Here is a 15,538-nt window from a genome sequence, read left to right as displayed (position 1 = left end):
ACGAACGGCCGGAGCCGCCGGGTTTCCACGCACGGCGCGTTTTTTGCTCCCAGGGCTGCTGGAAGGGCAACGAGTCCTGTTTTTGCAATGTTTTTTTCTGCTGTTTTCGCCGTCTGTTTACACGTAAGCACCACATAACCCGCCAGGAAAGGCCAGGTTTGAAATCCGCGGTTATTTTGCTGTTTTCCAAAAATTCGGCCTCACGAGTAAACCTGCTTTTTAATTCTCCTTTCCTCCTCCCCCCCCCGCTTTGTAATTTTGAGCTGGAGGCATGGGTTTTATTCTCCCCCCCGCCCTTTGCATCCCCCTCGGCGGGCCGGACCCCCTACCTATGATGGGGAAGAGAGGAGGGAGGGGGAAAGGCAGTCGGCATGCGGGGGGCACAGCTCGCTCTTCTGCTGCTCTTTTCCCACCCCGGTGCCCCCGATCCGCCAGCCCGGCCTGCTCCGGAGGGCGCCGGACCCCGCCACCCCCTCCTCTCCCCTTCGCTCCCCGCGGTACCCCCGGCCCGGCCCCGGCGGCGGGGGGACAGCGACACCTGCCGGCGCTCTGCCGCGGGCAGGAGCAAGCAGGGGCGGGCAGGAGCTGGCAGGGGCGGGCAGGAGGAGCAGGTGGGAGCAGGCAGGAGGAGCAGGTGGGAGCGGGCAGGAGGAACAGGCAGGAGCGGGCAGGATCAGGGAGGAGCAGGCAGGAACGGGCAGGAGCAGGCAGGAGCAGGCAGGAACGGGCAGGAGCAGGCAGGAACGGGCAGGAGCAGGCAGGAGCAGGCAGGAGCAGGCAGGAGCAGGCAAGAGCGGGCAGGAGCGGGCTGGAGGAGCAGGCAGGAGCAGGCAGGAGCGGGCAAGGAGAAGCAGGCAGGAGCAGGCAGGAGAAACAGGCAAGAGCGGGCAGGAGAAGCAGGCAGGAGCAGGCAGGAGGAGCAGGAAGGAGCAGGCAGGAGCGGGCAAGAGGATCAGGCAGGACCCCCCCAGCCGGGTGCGGTTCCCGCTGTCGCACGACTCCTCCCGACGGCAGCGGAGCCGCTCCCCAAACGCTAACCCGCGCCGCCACATCTGGGCTGTGCTCCAACCAAAAAAGCTACAATAATTTAAATACATATACATATATATATATATATGTATATAGACTTGCTTGGAATAAAGATGAGCGACTGCCCGCGGGCAGAGCATCCCCCCTTTGACGGGCAGCACCTCCGCCCCCCTGGTCCCCGCCGTGGAAGGACACCTTCTGAGCTGGGAGGGGGAATACTCGCCCCCCCCACCCCCCCGCCCCCTGCCCCTCCAATGTTAAATCCCGGGATCAAAATACGGTTTCGTTCTGTGGGTGCCTGTTTGAAGAGAAAAAGCTGGGCTCACGGGCTGACGGGGGGCGGGGAGGAGAGGGGTTGCAATATCCCAAGGAATGGTAATATTTCAATATTCGTCCCTGCAGAGTGGCCCCATTCTTTATTTAATTCGTACCAGTGCTGCGTGGAAAGACCTTTTCCTCGGAATCGCTTGCTAGCTGATGTTAGGAGACTTTACCTTTCCCCCATTCTCGTTTCCTCTTTTTAATAAAAAATAATGAAAACGAAAGGTTTGATGTTACAGAGAGGCAATTTTTACGAGCAGGAACGGCGGTGAGGAGCTGTAATCGCAGTAGGCTGTCAGGAGGAAGACGCATTCCAGAGAAGTTGGAGGTTATGTTTGATTGGATTAACGGCCACTTTTTTTCTTTTCCTTCCTTCCTTCCCTTTTTTTTTTTTTTTTTTTTTTTTCTTATTTTAGTAGTTCATTAGCGGAGCTTCCGCCATGTCCGGTATGCTTCTATAATTGTTTTCCTCCATCTCCTTCTAGGAATTTTGGTTGTCTCATATCTCAACAGGCTGAGGGCAGAGAAAAGAATAACCCGGCTCTTTCGGAGAACGTTTGTTTCTGCTGCACCTGTAGCAGTTTTATTTCTTCTTGTTCGGAAAAAAACCCCCACCACCCCCCCCAACCAACCGCCCCCCAAAAAATGTGCTGGGCTTTTAACAAGTGAGGAAAGGCTGTGGGCGCACGAATATCAAATATTTATGTAAAAGACTGGCGTGGCTGAGATTCGAGATTGCAAAAGCACTCGTGGCGCGGCTGCCCCTCGGTGTTTCAGCTGCCGTGCGTGGGATGCACATCGCGGATAGCCGGCACAGCTGGGCTGCACCTCCCCGGTCTAACACCCCTGTGAAAATTACACCCACCCACGCACCCCCCATGGCAGAACAAGCCCGAGGTGTCCTTCTTAGCTAAGGTATCTCTGCCGAAGGACCTGGGGGGTTATCTGAGCGCTGCTGCGTCCCGGGGCAGCGGGGAAAAAAGGATTAAAAGCAACGACAGGACTTCAGGGGGGTGCGGAGGTTCCTCGGCTCCGGCAGTCCTTCGGGGCACGGTGCTGTCCTTGTGTCCTATCCACTCCCGGAACGGCCGGGGGCTATTTTGGCATTAAAAAGACAACCATGGATCTCATCCACTTCGCCCTGGGCACGCCGCCGTGTGTCCCTCCCCGACCCATGCCGTCGCACCGGGCCGGGCTGGCGGCACCGCACCTCCCCGCCGCGCCGTGCGGTCCGACGGTCGGACAGGCGGAGGTGGCTGCTGGCGCCGGTTCCCACGTTCTTGGGGCACCCCCAGAGCCGGGACTGCAGCCCCCTCCTTAGCACACTCATTCAAACTTTGCCGTTTCGACGCGCATGGCTGTTGACAAAAAGTTTCAGCGCTCTCCCAGCGCAGCCGGGTACCAGAAGCAGCGCTTGTCAGGCACCCCCTCCACCAGGAAGGTGGAAGAGCCCCTTGCCCTGAGCCCCTCCCCCCGTTTTTTCCCCCAAGCTTTTCAGTAGTGATGGAGGAATCAAGAAACGGATCTGCGTCTGAACGACCGAAGGCCGCCGTCCCGCCGCGTGCTGCGGGTCCCGGGGCGGGCTGGCGAGGAGCGCCGCCTGGGCCGGCGGTCACCGGTACGGAAGGGTGGTAGGGAGGGTCATCCCGCCTCCGCCTACTCATGCCCCCAGACGCCCCCCCCCCCCCCCCCCACGCCCCCCCCCCAAAAAAAAAAAAAAAAACAAAAAAGAATACTCGGCGGGAGAAGAAAGAGCTGCGCCTGGGCTGGAAAACCCTTCTTTCTCCTCGCGCGGGCTGTGCTGTGCCCCATCCCGTTTCCAGGACAGACCCCCTCACCCCATTTATTTCGATTTCTCCCCGGGCGGACACTCGCTAGGCCTCTCCCTCATCCCTATCCCCTCTCCGCCCCACCCCTCCCCCTCCCTCCCCGCCCGTGCGGTGCGATGCTCAGGGTGCGGGCAGCGCGGTGCGGGAACCCCACCGACCCCGTGTGTGTTTCACCAGCCCACAGGCGAGCCCCCTCGTAATCCAATTGCTTCTGTTGGTGTGAATAAAATTTGTGGCTGACGGTAAGGAATTGGGGGGCGTGTATGTGTTAAAGAGAAAAGGGGGCAGCAGAGGAATCCCCCCGCTCGGCAGGAACACCCCCCAGCCCGCTCCGCAGCCGCCCGGAGTTGCTGCCCCCCGCCCCCGCCTCCATCCCGCTCCTCCCGTACCTCAGCTTCCCCCCTCTCCGTGCTTTCAGGAGGCCGAGAGGTGCCGGGGATGTCCCCCACCTCGCCCCCAGCCCCGGACACGCTTTTCTCGCCGCGGGGTAAGTCGGCGCGGCAGGGCCATACCGAGCCCCCCCCCCCCCCCCCCCCCCGGACCCCACCCCGCCTCCGGTACTCACCGGGCTCCCTCCGCTCGGCGCTCCGCAGCCCCCCGCTCATCCGCAGCCCCGGAGCGGTTCCCCCAGCCCAGCCCCGTTCGCCCGGACCAGCTGGCTGGGGAGAAGGGAAAGGGCGACGGAAGGAGGGGGGTGGAGGGAGGGGGGCGGCCACGGGTGCTGCCCCACACCGGCTGCGACGTGGCTCCCCCCTCCCCTTGGCTCCGGCATTTCCCACCCACTCAGCACGACTAACCCACCGTCCCAGTCCAGACAGCCGCGGGGGACGGGGACACGTCTCCCTGCCAGGACCCCCCGCCGGTCGCGGCCCGTGGGGCCCAGCAGGACGCGGGTTTCGGGACGTTTATACCCCACATATATACATATATATACACACACACACACACACACACACACATATATATATATATCTCCATATATATATCTCTATCTCTACACAAACACACGCACATATATATCTACACATGTATCTCTCTACACACACACACACATATCTATACACACTATATCCCAAAAACCTAACGATGTAATAACAGAATCTATCAACGACATCGAAATAAAATAATTAACTAAGAACTATACCATATTCAAAACCAGATCGCGCTAAAATAAAAATAAACCTTTAACGCTTTAGCATAAGCAACTAAATATCTTAAGCATCCTATATTACGTTCAGAAATCTGTAATTTTTTTATCGATTTTAGTGTTACATGGAAAGATTACTATAATAAATACAAACAGCTAAGTCAGGTTAAACTGAGAATTAATATTATTTAAATTACCAACATAAAATCCATCGAATAATGTTGTTCATCCTAATGAGCGCGGAAACTTTTTCCTTTTAATTTACTTACTTTCAGAACAGAAAATAAAACGTATTAGAGCCGACTTCTTTTCAAATCAGAAGGCTTAACATTAGAACAACCACCTGCATATTCCTGCTGTAATCTGCCACTACCTGAAGCCAGTAAAAATGAACAAGTAAGCTCCTAGATTTGCAAATTTTTTCTTCCTTCCCCCCCCCGCCTCCCCTTACCCTCTCTATAAGCGCTGCTATTGATTACATGCATTCACTTTCTCCTACGGACCATCCACTCTCTGGGGTCTGCATCTTTCCGCACGCACTCACAGAGGTTTATTCTTCTTCAGAGCAGTTACTAGATATACTGACAACGGCTACATGCTTTTTCTTCCCCACCTCCCTCCCCCCCCAACCCCGCCCCGCCCCTTTATTTATTTATTTAAAAACAAGGATGCACGAAAATTGTTTTCCACTTCAAGAATCAACTAAGCTCTTTCTGAGCAGGTCAGCTCCAGCGATGTTAAGCATCAGTCGCTGTCGAGCTCTAAGAATTCAAGCGGGAAAAAAGGTGGATTATTACGCATGGAATCGTCACCAAATTGGTTCTGAAGCCGTTGAAATCGGTGCAATTGACTTTAAAGGGGCAGAATTCGGCCCAGTTGTTCAAGTTGCATGGGTGTGTGGCTGTTTTTTTTTTTTTTAATGTAGCTCTCTAACTCATCTTTTCTTACACTAATGCATATATATATATATGGCAGGTAAAGGCAAAGTATTCGGTTTTTTCAAAAGAATTTAAGGGGAGCGGGGGTATCTGCTGACGTTGAAATTGTTTATTCACAAATTCATTAGACTGTTCCTGTAGTGCAGTTGTACGGAACAAAATTACCAGAAGGAAAAAGGTTTGCCGAGAGGCTGACACCGCCCAAGTCGGGCTAAAACACTTAAAATTCTGCTTAATTATTCCGGCGAAGCTTAATTCTATTTCCACCTTTCCGCTAATAATTTTTCTCTCCCCCAAACTCTTCTCCCGAGTAACACACCTGCATTTCTGAGCAAAAAGCAGGCCACTCCGAGAACCGTCTGTCCGGGCTGCGACGGCCAGAACTGGGGTGCTCTGTCGGTCCGTGGCACCCCCCTACGAGAATTCGCCTGAAAACAGGACGCACTTCGTCCTCCTCCTCACCAGACGAAATCGCTTCGAGTGCATCATAAATATAATTTTTTTTTCCTTACTTTTTTTGCATAACTTCAGGCAGACCCCAGCCCCGTCGCTGGTGCTCCAGCAGAACTTCCATTAGGGGAGGGCACACTTTCCCTGGGGTACTGGCTCAGAGATAGGATAGGAAGTTTGCAGTGTTCTATTAGAAGTATCTTTTTTTTTTTTTTTTTTTTTTTTTAAAGTCTGTGCGGGGTGTTATTATAAAAACCTGCTTAAATACTAAACCGAGAAGGTCTGAGCATGCCTCGACTGTGCACGTCTGACTTGGAACTCTGCAAAACTGGGCGAGACCCCGCTCCCGCTGCGGTTAAACAGAAGATGCTGCCGGGTTCCCCCACAGCAGGATGGGTCCTGGAATTGCTGTTTTTCACACACGGATGCGGCTGGGGTCTGCCCCACGCACCCCCTTGAGGCACAGCCAAAAGCCGTGGTCCGGGGTGTGCGCTGAGCCCCCCGGGATGCTCACGGCGGGACGGCCGTGTGTTTTGCACGGCTGGAAAAGGGCAGCTGCGAGCCTCGCTGGCTTCAAAAACGAGATGGGGGCTTCCCTGCTAAAATGGTACCCAGCGGCTCATCCCAGCCGGGCGCATGGGGAGCATCGAACGGTTCTTCCCGGAGCTCCACTGTCCTATTGCAACTGGGATGGTTATTCTCACCGGAGGAAAACGAAGTTACATGAATTGCCTCAATTGCCCTTTTTTTGGGGGGTGGTGATGGTTTCCAGACACGCTTAAAGGGGATCATTTTACACAAACAGTGTAGAAACGATAGCAGAATTTTCCAAAACAGTCCACTATTTTCCCACTTGTTCCCCCCGCTTTTTTTTTTTTTTTGTTTTTTGTTTGTTTTTTGTTTTGTTTTGTTTTGTTTTGTTTTCCGATTTTTTCCTTTTTTGGAAGGTCCTCCCCCCTCCCCTCCCAGCCCCCCAAGTGAGCGCCTAGACTCGCTGAACACTGGAGTGTGTGTGTGTGTGTGTGTGGAATTACCTTAAGGAGGGGTTAAGCCCCCAGGTGTAATGATCACGGACCTGCGGCGGGGGACCCACCTGGAGATGGGAATTAGCAGCGTGCCCGCAGCCCCCACTTTGGCGTTACACCCCACCGGAGGGATTTCGTCTCCCCGGAGACCTGCAGACTCCCGTTAACGCGCGGTACAGCGTAGCTCTGCGGCTCTGCGTTATTAAGGACAGATGCTCCTAAGAACGGAGCCGCTGGGTCACAAACCGCAAAACCGCGTTGAGGAAGCGTTCCCACCTGAAGTTCCTGCCAGGTGAGGAAGCCCCCCCATCCCGCACCGACAGCTTCTCCCCGGACACCAGCAGCATGTTGCCTCTTTCCTCTTGCTCCCGGAAAAAAAAAAAAACAAAACAAAACAAACCACCCCAAACCCAACCACCTTTCCCTCTCAGGCAGGGACGGGGTAGGGGGGCGCAGGTACACCCCTCCCGGGGCGGCCTCCTGGATCTGGTCTGGCTGTGGTCGCGCCATCCGCAGCAGACATCGGTGCGGGGTGATGGAGGACCCCTCCTCGCAGCCCCACCACGGCCACGGCAGACCCCCGACCCCCCTCCTCGCTCGCCCCGCCACCGCCAGCCAACTTCACCGAGGACAGCGCTCCAACGAGAACAAGAGGTACTTTTCTCCCCCCCTCCCCCCCGGGACGGGTTAATGCCAGTTTTTCCATCCCGACCTAAGTGTCTGCCCGGTTTCCATCGCCCTGACGGGGCCGGTGCCCGACCCCTGTAATGCGCCTGTCCCCCCCTGCAGGGATACGTGTAGTAAATGGGTAATAATAACAGCAATAATAGTCTATTACGCGGCACTTACTGTTATTACTTTTATCAATTATCATTATTAACGGTCACCATTAGCACTATTATTAAAAGAAAGGACAAAGAAACCAACCTGCGGAGCGGAGCGGACCCGTGTCCCCAGCACGGACGGACGGAGGGGTCAGGCTGCCGGTGGGACGCCCCCCGCCCCAGATCGGGCCCAGGACTCGGTGCCCGGTCGGTGGGAGCCGCCGCTCCTCGCCGGTCGGTACATGGGGTGGCACCGGGCCCGGGGCGGCCGTTAACGGCGGTGGCGGCCCCGACGGGGGGCGGTGGAGAGGCGGGGTGGGGGGCGGGGGGGATGCGGCGGCGCGCGGGGCGCTGCTGCCCCCTGGCGGCGCCGCGCGGAACCGACTCGCTGCGCCCCCGCGGAGCTGCGCGGAGCCGGGGACAGCGAGGGGCTAGGGTCGTGTCTCGTATTCCGTCCGTGTCCTCCCGGCTTCCTCGGGGCTACCGCTGCCCCGGGAGCCGTGAGGGGAGAAACGGGGAAAGAGCAGAAAAGGTGGAAAAAAAATTAGTAATAAAAAAAGACACGCGGAAGCGACGCAGCTAAGGCGGGGGAGAGCGCACGCACCCTCACCCTCGCTCCTGTCGGTGGTCCGCGGGGAAAACTAGTAATAATAATTAAAAAAATCAGAATAAGCCTAAACATAAAGGAGAATTTCTGCTTTTTAACCGTTGCCCGAAACTTCGGGAAAACCACTGGGAAATGCGACGGTGCGGACGGGGTGCGCGCATCCCCCGCGGGAGGGGGCTGCGGAGGGTTCCACGGGAGCGGCCAAGGGCCAAAGCGAAAAATCGGGGAAAAGGGTGGAAATTCATCAAGGGGGAGGGGTGTGTGCGTGTGCAAGGTGCGAGGAAGCGGGGCAGGAATTTTAGGGAAAGGCGGTGGAAGGAGGCCGAGGAGAGGGGTCGGACCAAGCGTGGGTGCGGAGGCAGGGACGCGGCTGAAAAAGATGTGAAAGGAATGTGAAAAATTACCTGTTGTAGGGAAAAAAATAGTTCGTTGTTCCTCTCCCCCCCCCCCTTTTTTTTTTTTTGTCAGATTATATCCTCTGTCGGGCCCTCCAGTCCCCCCTATCCTGCCCCGTGCCCGTGGGAGTTCTGCTGGTCTCTGCGGGGATACCCACCACGGGGGTGCCGTGGCAGTGCGGTTTTGTTGAAAACTTTGTGAAAGAAAAGAAAAAAGATAAAAAAAAAGAAAGGAAGAAAGAAAAAAGAAAACATTAAAAAGAAAGAAAAAAAATAGTGGGTTTGAGGAATTGAGAGGATCTCCCAGTACCAAATAGTGATGTTTAAAACTGGTGGGACCCTGGAAGAAATCTGACCCTCTGAGCTGGGCAACTCTGTAAAGGTAATTAACAAAACCCAGAAAAGAACAATTTATTCCGGGCTTTATTGTGACTATCATTTATGAGCCCCCACCCTTCAGATTCTTCTCCCCTTGCTGGCAGGACAGAACTAGATTTGGAGACACAATACCACCAAGGGGTGGCTCACGATGAAAAATTGCTACTCGACACCTCCCGTCCCCCCCTACTTCCCCCCACCGCCCGGCCCAACCCTGCCCACAGAAAGAGGTGAGCATTTGTGGTCGCAGGTCTCTGTAGGTGAGAGCTGTCTCGGTGTGACTGGTGCTCATCACCATCCTTTCCAGGAGTCAGTTCCCGCCAGCCACCCCTTCTGTCACCGGTCACCTACCCCTGCTCTCATCAGAAAGCTCACCCTTGAAGGCAAATACAGCTTTATTAATGGTGATTAGCTCTGCTGAGCACAACAGGCCCCTCTCAGTTGACAGAGTTTTGCTGCTGCTGAGAGTAGGACGCAAAGTCTGGGACATCAGCAGCAAACAGCTGACGCAGATGCCAGCTGACCCTTTCAAAGCTGTTTTCCTTACGACTGTGATGAAGAATCGGGGTCTTGTTTCTGCTCCCAGGCCCTGCGTCCCACACAACCCTTCTCCCGCTTTGCTTGTGATTACTCATCCCAAAACATGTGAAATGAATTGTTTTTCTTCCTAAAAATTATTTCTTTCTTTTTTTTTTTTCTTCGGCTTTTCAGACAAAAATATAAATATAAAAAATGTTTTATCTGGTATTCAGCAACTGACATTCAAAAGTCAAGTACAATGAAAATAAAGCTCTAAAGACTTGAAAACCAAAATCATCTTTCATTTGCCTACTGGCTGCTGTAGTTAAGATTATTTTCTGGACTTCTTTTCATCCATGGATACAGGTACAACAGTCTCCCTCTGTGACTTCATGTTTAGCAGTTGTTAAACACAATGTTTAGAAGCTCAGTTACTTCTCCTGAACTGTAGCTAAGGGCCTATCGTATAATTTTGACAAATAGGAAGCAGACACTTAACAAAACAGAATTCAAAGTCCAGTGTCTGTTAGACACTTTTGAAAGAGTGAGGTCAAAATGAATGGCAGTAGCATGCGTTTTTTTCCTGCTGTGTTCAGAGCAGCGGAGGTGAATGTCAGATGCTGGATGCTAAGAGACTATATTGAGGCTTGGAGTTACCTCCCCCCTCGCCTCAACTGTTAGATCTAGTTTTGAGGTGCCCCCAGGTTTTCCATGTATTTATAATTTCCTTCTAAAACAAACTGTAGGCTCCAATACAGACATACAATTTCTCAGGCTGAGTCACTGCAACACACGGCACCACCACCACTTGTTGTTGTTGTTATGTATTTAATTACTAGTCAAGCAAATGATTATGTTACAGGGGTACAAACATGAAATACCAAAGTTCAGTTTATGTTCCCTTTTCATTCCTTTCATTTCATTGCACATATTTTGGGCTATATATCTTTTAGAAACGTTGAGCAATACTGAGATTATGTATTTTCTATTTTAGGATTACAGTGTAGAGCAAAAAAACATTCAGCTTTTCTGTCCCATACAGATACAATGCTACAATCCTTTTTTTTATGGTATATTGGCACCCTGAGAGCCTCCCTTTCCAACGCAGGCGTGATCTTGTAAGATCACTACTTTTCTTAATGCAGTAAGGACTCTTGGCCGGGGGCCTAAGCAATTACAACATTTCCACTAAATTTCCTAAAAGTAAGAGAGCATCTTCACTCCTCAAAGTACAATCCATAATGCTCACCAGAGATGAGGAGTACAGACCAGACTGTAACCGTAATGACTTCAAAGTTAATAAATGTGCCTGGCAAACATCTAAGAGATTTAAATATATATTAAGCACACATTTAGAAATTCAGGTCATGCATTTTGTGATTTTACGGAGTGGACGAAAGCAGCTTCTTAACTCTGAGGATGATGCCCAACAGGAAACTGAGTGTGTTGACAGACTGATGCATAGCACTGTATTTCAGCTGGGAGGAGGTGAATACCCTTGTTGACGGAAATAGCTTCAGTGGAAGGGGGAGGTATTTTAAAGAAATCACAATTATGTTGTCTTTTCGGCTCCCTGATACTCAATATGATTCGGATTTACAAACATTGGGTAGGCCAGCAACCAGCAATTAGTCACTCTCTGTGGTATCAGCTGAGTATTCCTGTAAATACTACTTTTTGGACTGCACCAGATAAAATAATATCTGTCAGGTTTCCAGAAGAGATTAACTGAAACAAGCACCTACCCATAGAAAATACAGCTTTCTTCTTTTAAAAACATTTTTAACAGACCGATAATCCTTTCAGTTTCCTGTACGTGACCACTTGTCTCTTTCACTGCCCCTAGAAACAACTCAGCCTTTAAAACTGGAGGAAAAGAATGCGATTAAGTAAAAACAGAAACTAGAACTTAAAACTTGACTTGCAGTTCTTGCTCTCAAATGAAAAAGAGCCAGATAGTCGAATAACGATGATATTTTTTGCAATTTTTTTTTTTTTTAAGGAGAAATTAATGCACTATGGTAATAAGCAGCACTACCGGAAGACAGTGATGAGTTAAACAGGTTGTTCTTTTACTTATTTGGTAAAAATAAAAATGGAAAAAAAGCCCTACCCTGTTTACAGATAGGACTTTCTCCACATGTTTCCTTCTACACACATTGTCCTTATAGGCTGACCTCAATTTAAAAAAAATAATTAATTAAAAAATTTTAAAATTAATTTTTAAAAAAATTGAAATTAATTTAAAATTAATTACAAATAGCATGAAGAACAGAGCTATTCAGGCATCCCTGAAGAATCCCAGATTTCTACTTCGAATGGTTTTATTCTTGGCAATGGGGCAGCAGTTTTGCCTCACTAATGAAATTCAGCATCATTACGCGATGGGTGGAGGGACTGAACAGCAGGGTCTGGCCACCAGACCCGCTCTGTCCTCGGCATTTGTGGGGTTTCCAGTGGCGATGGCAGCTACGAGGAGGTCTGGCAGAGAAGCAGACGTAGCAAGCGGTGGGCATTCATTCCCCTCAGCGACAGAAATAAACGGACCCAGCCGAGTATGTACCACATGCTTTTCCACAACGCCTAGCAATTACAGATCGGTTCGTGACGAGCAGCCACTCGCAGTGTGAGACCGTGGCTGGTTTGCAAACCCCCTCTGCCACGCTGCCAAAAGAGGGACATGGCGTGCGCTGACCACTCTTTCCTCCCAATGTCCTGCTACGTTCCCCATCCCTCTCAGACGGTGCTGGTGTCTGGGTTTTCACGTTAAGACCGACTGTTGGCATTCCCCCGTGAAACCTTCCTTCGCTCAGTATGTTGTGCTTGTGACAAAGGCAGTTTTGCGTGACTTCCCACCATATTGTAGCCATTCCACGGTAACGACAGCACCCCCACCCCGGCTGAATTGTCCAAACATTGATTCTCACATTTGCTGCTGCTAGGTTATTATAACATGATCGTTTGGCATTCGGCGTGGGATTTGTTTCCTGTTGCCCGCAGCTTGTCTGGAAGGCAGAGGTGACGCAGACTTTGTGTCCCAAACAAATCACGAGCGTCTGTTCCTTTGCCACTCTCCTGCCCTCTCACACGAAGCACCACGCTTCTCCAGAGAACTCTTCGCAGCCTCCCTCCTCATCGTCACCCGTCCCAACCAATTGGGTCTACATTTGCCTTACCCACCCTGCTGAACCTACCTTCAGTCCCTGGCAGGTTTCTCCGTAAGGATTCCATGACCTCTGTTACACACTCCCTGATCTCCCTCTGTCTCAAACGCTGCATCCCGCCTTCCTTTTAAATCCCGTCTCCCCAGTTGTTACACCTTCTGCCTTCTTCTAGCTCAGGAGGGCCTTTCTTTAACATTTTGTTCCAGCTACACCCAACCTGGTGAACGCTTAATGCCAAGACATTACGATGATCTTCTGCAGTGTAAAGTGCGTAATGTCCTTAATTCACACTACCAGTAAACGTGTTTTGCCCCAGCTAACTAAGTGGAAAACCACTACTCTCTGTTAGTCACACGCACAAGAAAAATGGCAGCTTTCTTCAGTGATAAGTCAGTAACATGGCAAAACTCACCAAATTGTGTGGATTAGAGTAATAGAAACAGCACTGAAACAGGATTTGTTTTCTCACTGTCTTTCATATTTAAGTAGTAAGTTTAGTTCACTGTATGAAATGAAGATGAACAATAAAATCATGGCTTTTGATCGTGAGATCGAAGATGAAGGGAGAAGGTAAACGCCAATTCATATGATATCTCTCTGTGTAACCTTGCTTCTTGGTAAAACAGAAGTAGGGGAAAGATGCGTATGAAGTGTTAAAATCGCCACTCTCCAGCCGGTTCGCTGGAGGCTCTCTGTAGTGATTTTCCCTTTTGAAGAATGTGTCAAATTCGATATGGCTGTTGGGTGCTAATAAGTAACTGCTGTGCCTTGAAGTCCACTGATGCCACTGTTTTCTCAAGGAAAATGTGCTTGCAGAAAGTCAGTTGGGGTGTTGGACCTGTGCATTTTCCAGCACGGGGCGGGGGGGCGAAATGCATGGCTTTCCTAATCCATCCTCGAGCTGATGGAAAACAGAGGCAGCATCATGACTACCACCTTCTGAGTGTCAGGCAATGCAAGGAGCCATCTGCTTGTCCTGTCATCAGAAACTCTCTTAACATGATGTTCCAATTCTTCCTCTTTTCACTGATTTATTGATGAATGTTGCAGTTTCACCGCTTAGGAATTACAATAGTCACAAATAAAAAGTCTCTCAGTTGGTTTGCTAAAGAACAAATCCAGACTATAATTGGCAGGTGTCCTGGTTTTGGTTGGGAAAGAGTTAATTTTCTTCCTAGTAGATGGTGAAGTGCTGGGTTTTGGATTTAGTGTGAGAAGAAAGTTGGTAACACAGTGATGTTTTAGTTGTCGCTAAGTAGTGCTTACTCTAAATAAAAGACTTTTTCAGTTTCCCATGCTGTGCCAGGGGGCAGGTGCACAAGAAGCCAGGAGCAAGCAGTGCCAGGACAGCTGACTCGAGCTAGTCAAAGGAATATTCCATACCATAGTATATCCTGCTCAGTATATAAACTGGGGGGAGCTGGCTGGGGCTGGCTGACGGCTGCTGGGGGACTGGCTGGGCATCAGTCAGCAGGTGGTGAGCAACTGTGCATCACTTGGGTTGGTTCTCCCCCCCCGGCCCTGCTTGGATTTTATTCCTCTTTTTCCTTCCTCTCTTCATTGCAGTTATTATCGTTGTTATTAATTTTACTTTATTTCAATTATATCTTAAATTTCTTATCTCAGCCCATGGGTTTTACCTTTTTCCAATTCTCCTTCCCATCCCACTGGCGGGGGAGTGAGCAAAGTGGCTGCCTGGTACTTAGTTGCTGCCTGGGGTTAAACCAGGACAGCAGGAGACAGTCAAAATGCAGGCAAAGTTACTGGATGCTGTATCTAAATCTTTCTTTAGAAAAGCTTTCCCTTCTCACATTTATTCCTTCACAATCAAAACTTCTGTGACTGGCAAAATCAGCTCTGGAGGTTTATACTTCAGCCAGTACCTCATCCACTGCCCATCATTTGTTTATCATCGATTTCTGTGGACTGAAGACAATATTTTTTGATATTACCATTATGCAAGTACTCTTAGGGGGGAATTTCTTTCTTCTTTTCCACTGTATGTTGCTTGTTCTCCAGCCTTGCACAAAATCTGAACCGTTAACACATTTCATTAGTTATTTATTGTACAACATAGGCAATTTTGAAAAGCTCTGCTTGTGTGTGATACTTTTGGGACCGTACTTATTGTCTACCATGTCAACAAAGACACACCAAAAAATCTCAGTCATGATGCATTTTGAAATGAGTAATTTTCTAGGACATCTAGCATCATGCTCTCTGTGACCAAAAATCAACGCTTCGCTGTGAAAACTACCTGATTTCACACACAGACCTTCAGATCTCTTCAGCCTGAGAACAAGGATGACACTGACTGCAAATAGCAGAAGAGTGGCTATTGCAAAACTCAGTGCTTTTCCTGAGGTTATTTTTATTCTTATTTTTTGAAGTACATCAGGTGTGTGACTGAAAGTACTCAGGACTATTTCTCAGCAAGACCTTGTGTTGTTGTGCATGTCAATTAATTTTCATTTCTCAAAAGGTGCAACATTACTGCCAGAAACAACTCTTTTCTGAACTAAACAAAGCATGAAGAACAGTTCTGTATCACTCACGATAAAGTTCTTATCTTTCTGTATAGTCCTAAATTTTTTTACAACGTTGTGTTACTCAGGACAAATAATGAAATTAATATAAATCTGAGAGCATATCGAAGAGGCTGGTGTGTGGTTAATCTTTTAGTTTCTACTACAGGATGTCAGTGCAGCTACAGCCAATTCACAGTTTTGTGGAAAACAGTTTTAATCAAAGAAACACGACTTCAGTTTTTACGAGAGAGCTGGGTCAGCTGATAAAAGTAACTGCATGGTTCTTCACAGCGTTGTTTGATTTAATGATATGTGACAGTCTGACTGAAGGCTATCAAGTGATTAAAGTACATGTTATTATGAATTAAGAACTGGTCAACCGGT

At 50.1% G+C, this 15,538-nt stretch overlaps 1 long non-coding RNA gene across 1 annotated transcript in view; it reads right to left on the bottom strand.

Annotated features, from left to right (window-relative positions):
- Window positions 1-8,607, bottom strand: part of LOC308057005 — a 141,120-nt gene extending 132,513 nt beyond the window's left edge. The window contains exon 1 of the long non-coding RNA XR_013925088.1: window positions 7,667-8,607. This is a non-coding gene — a long non-coding RNA (uncharacterized lncRNA). The remainder of the gene's footprint in view (window positions 1-7,666) is intronic.
- Window positions 8,608-15,538: the final 6,931 nt, after the last annotated feature.

Source organism: Falco punctatus (assembly GCF_963210335.1).
Source record: "Falco punctatus genome assembly, chromosome: Z".
Taxonomy (NCBI): domain Eukaryota; kingdom Metazoa; phylum Chordata; class Aves; order Falconiformes; family Falconidae; genus Falco; species Falco punctatus.
This window is presented reverse-complemented; position numbering and strand designations above follow the sequence as displayed.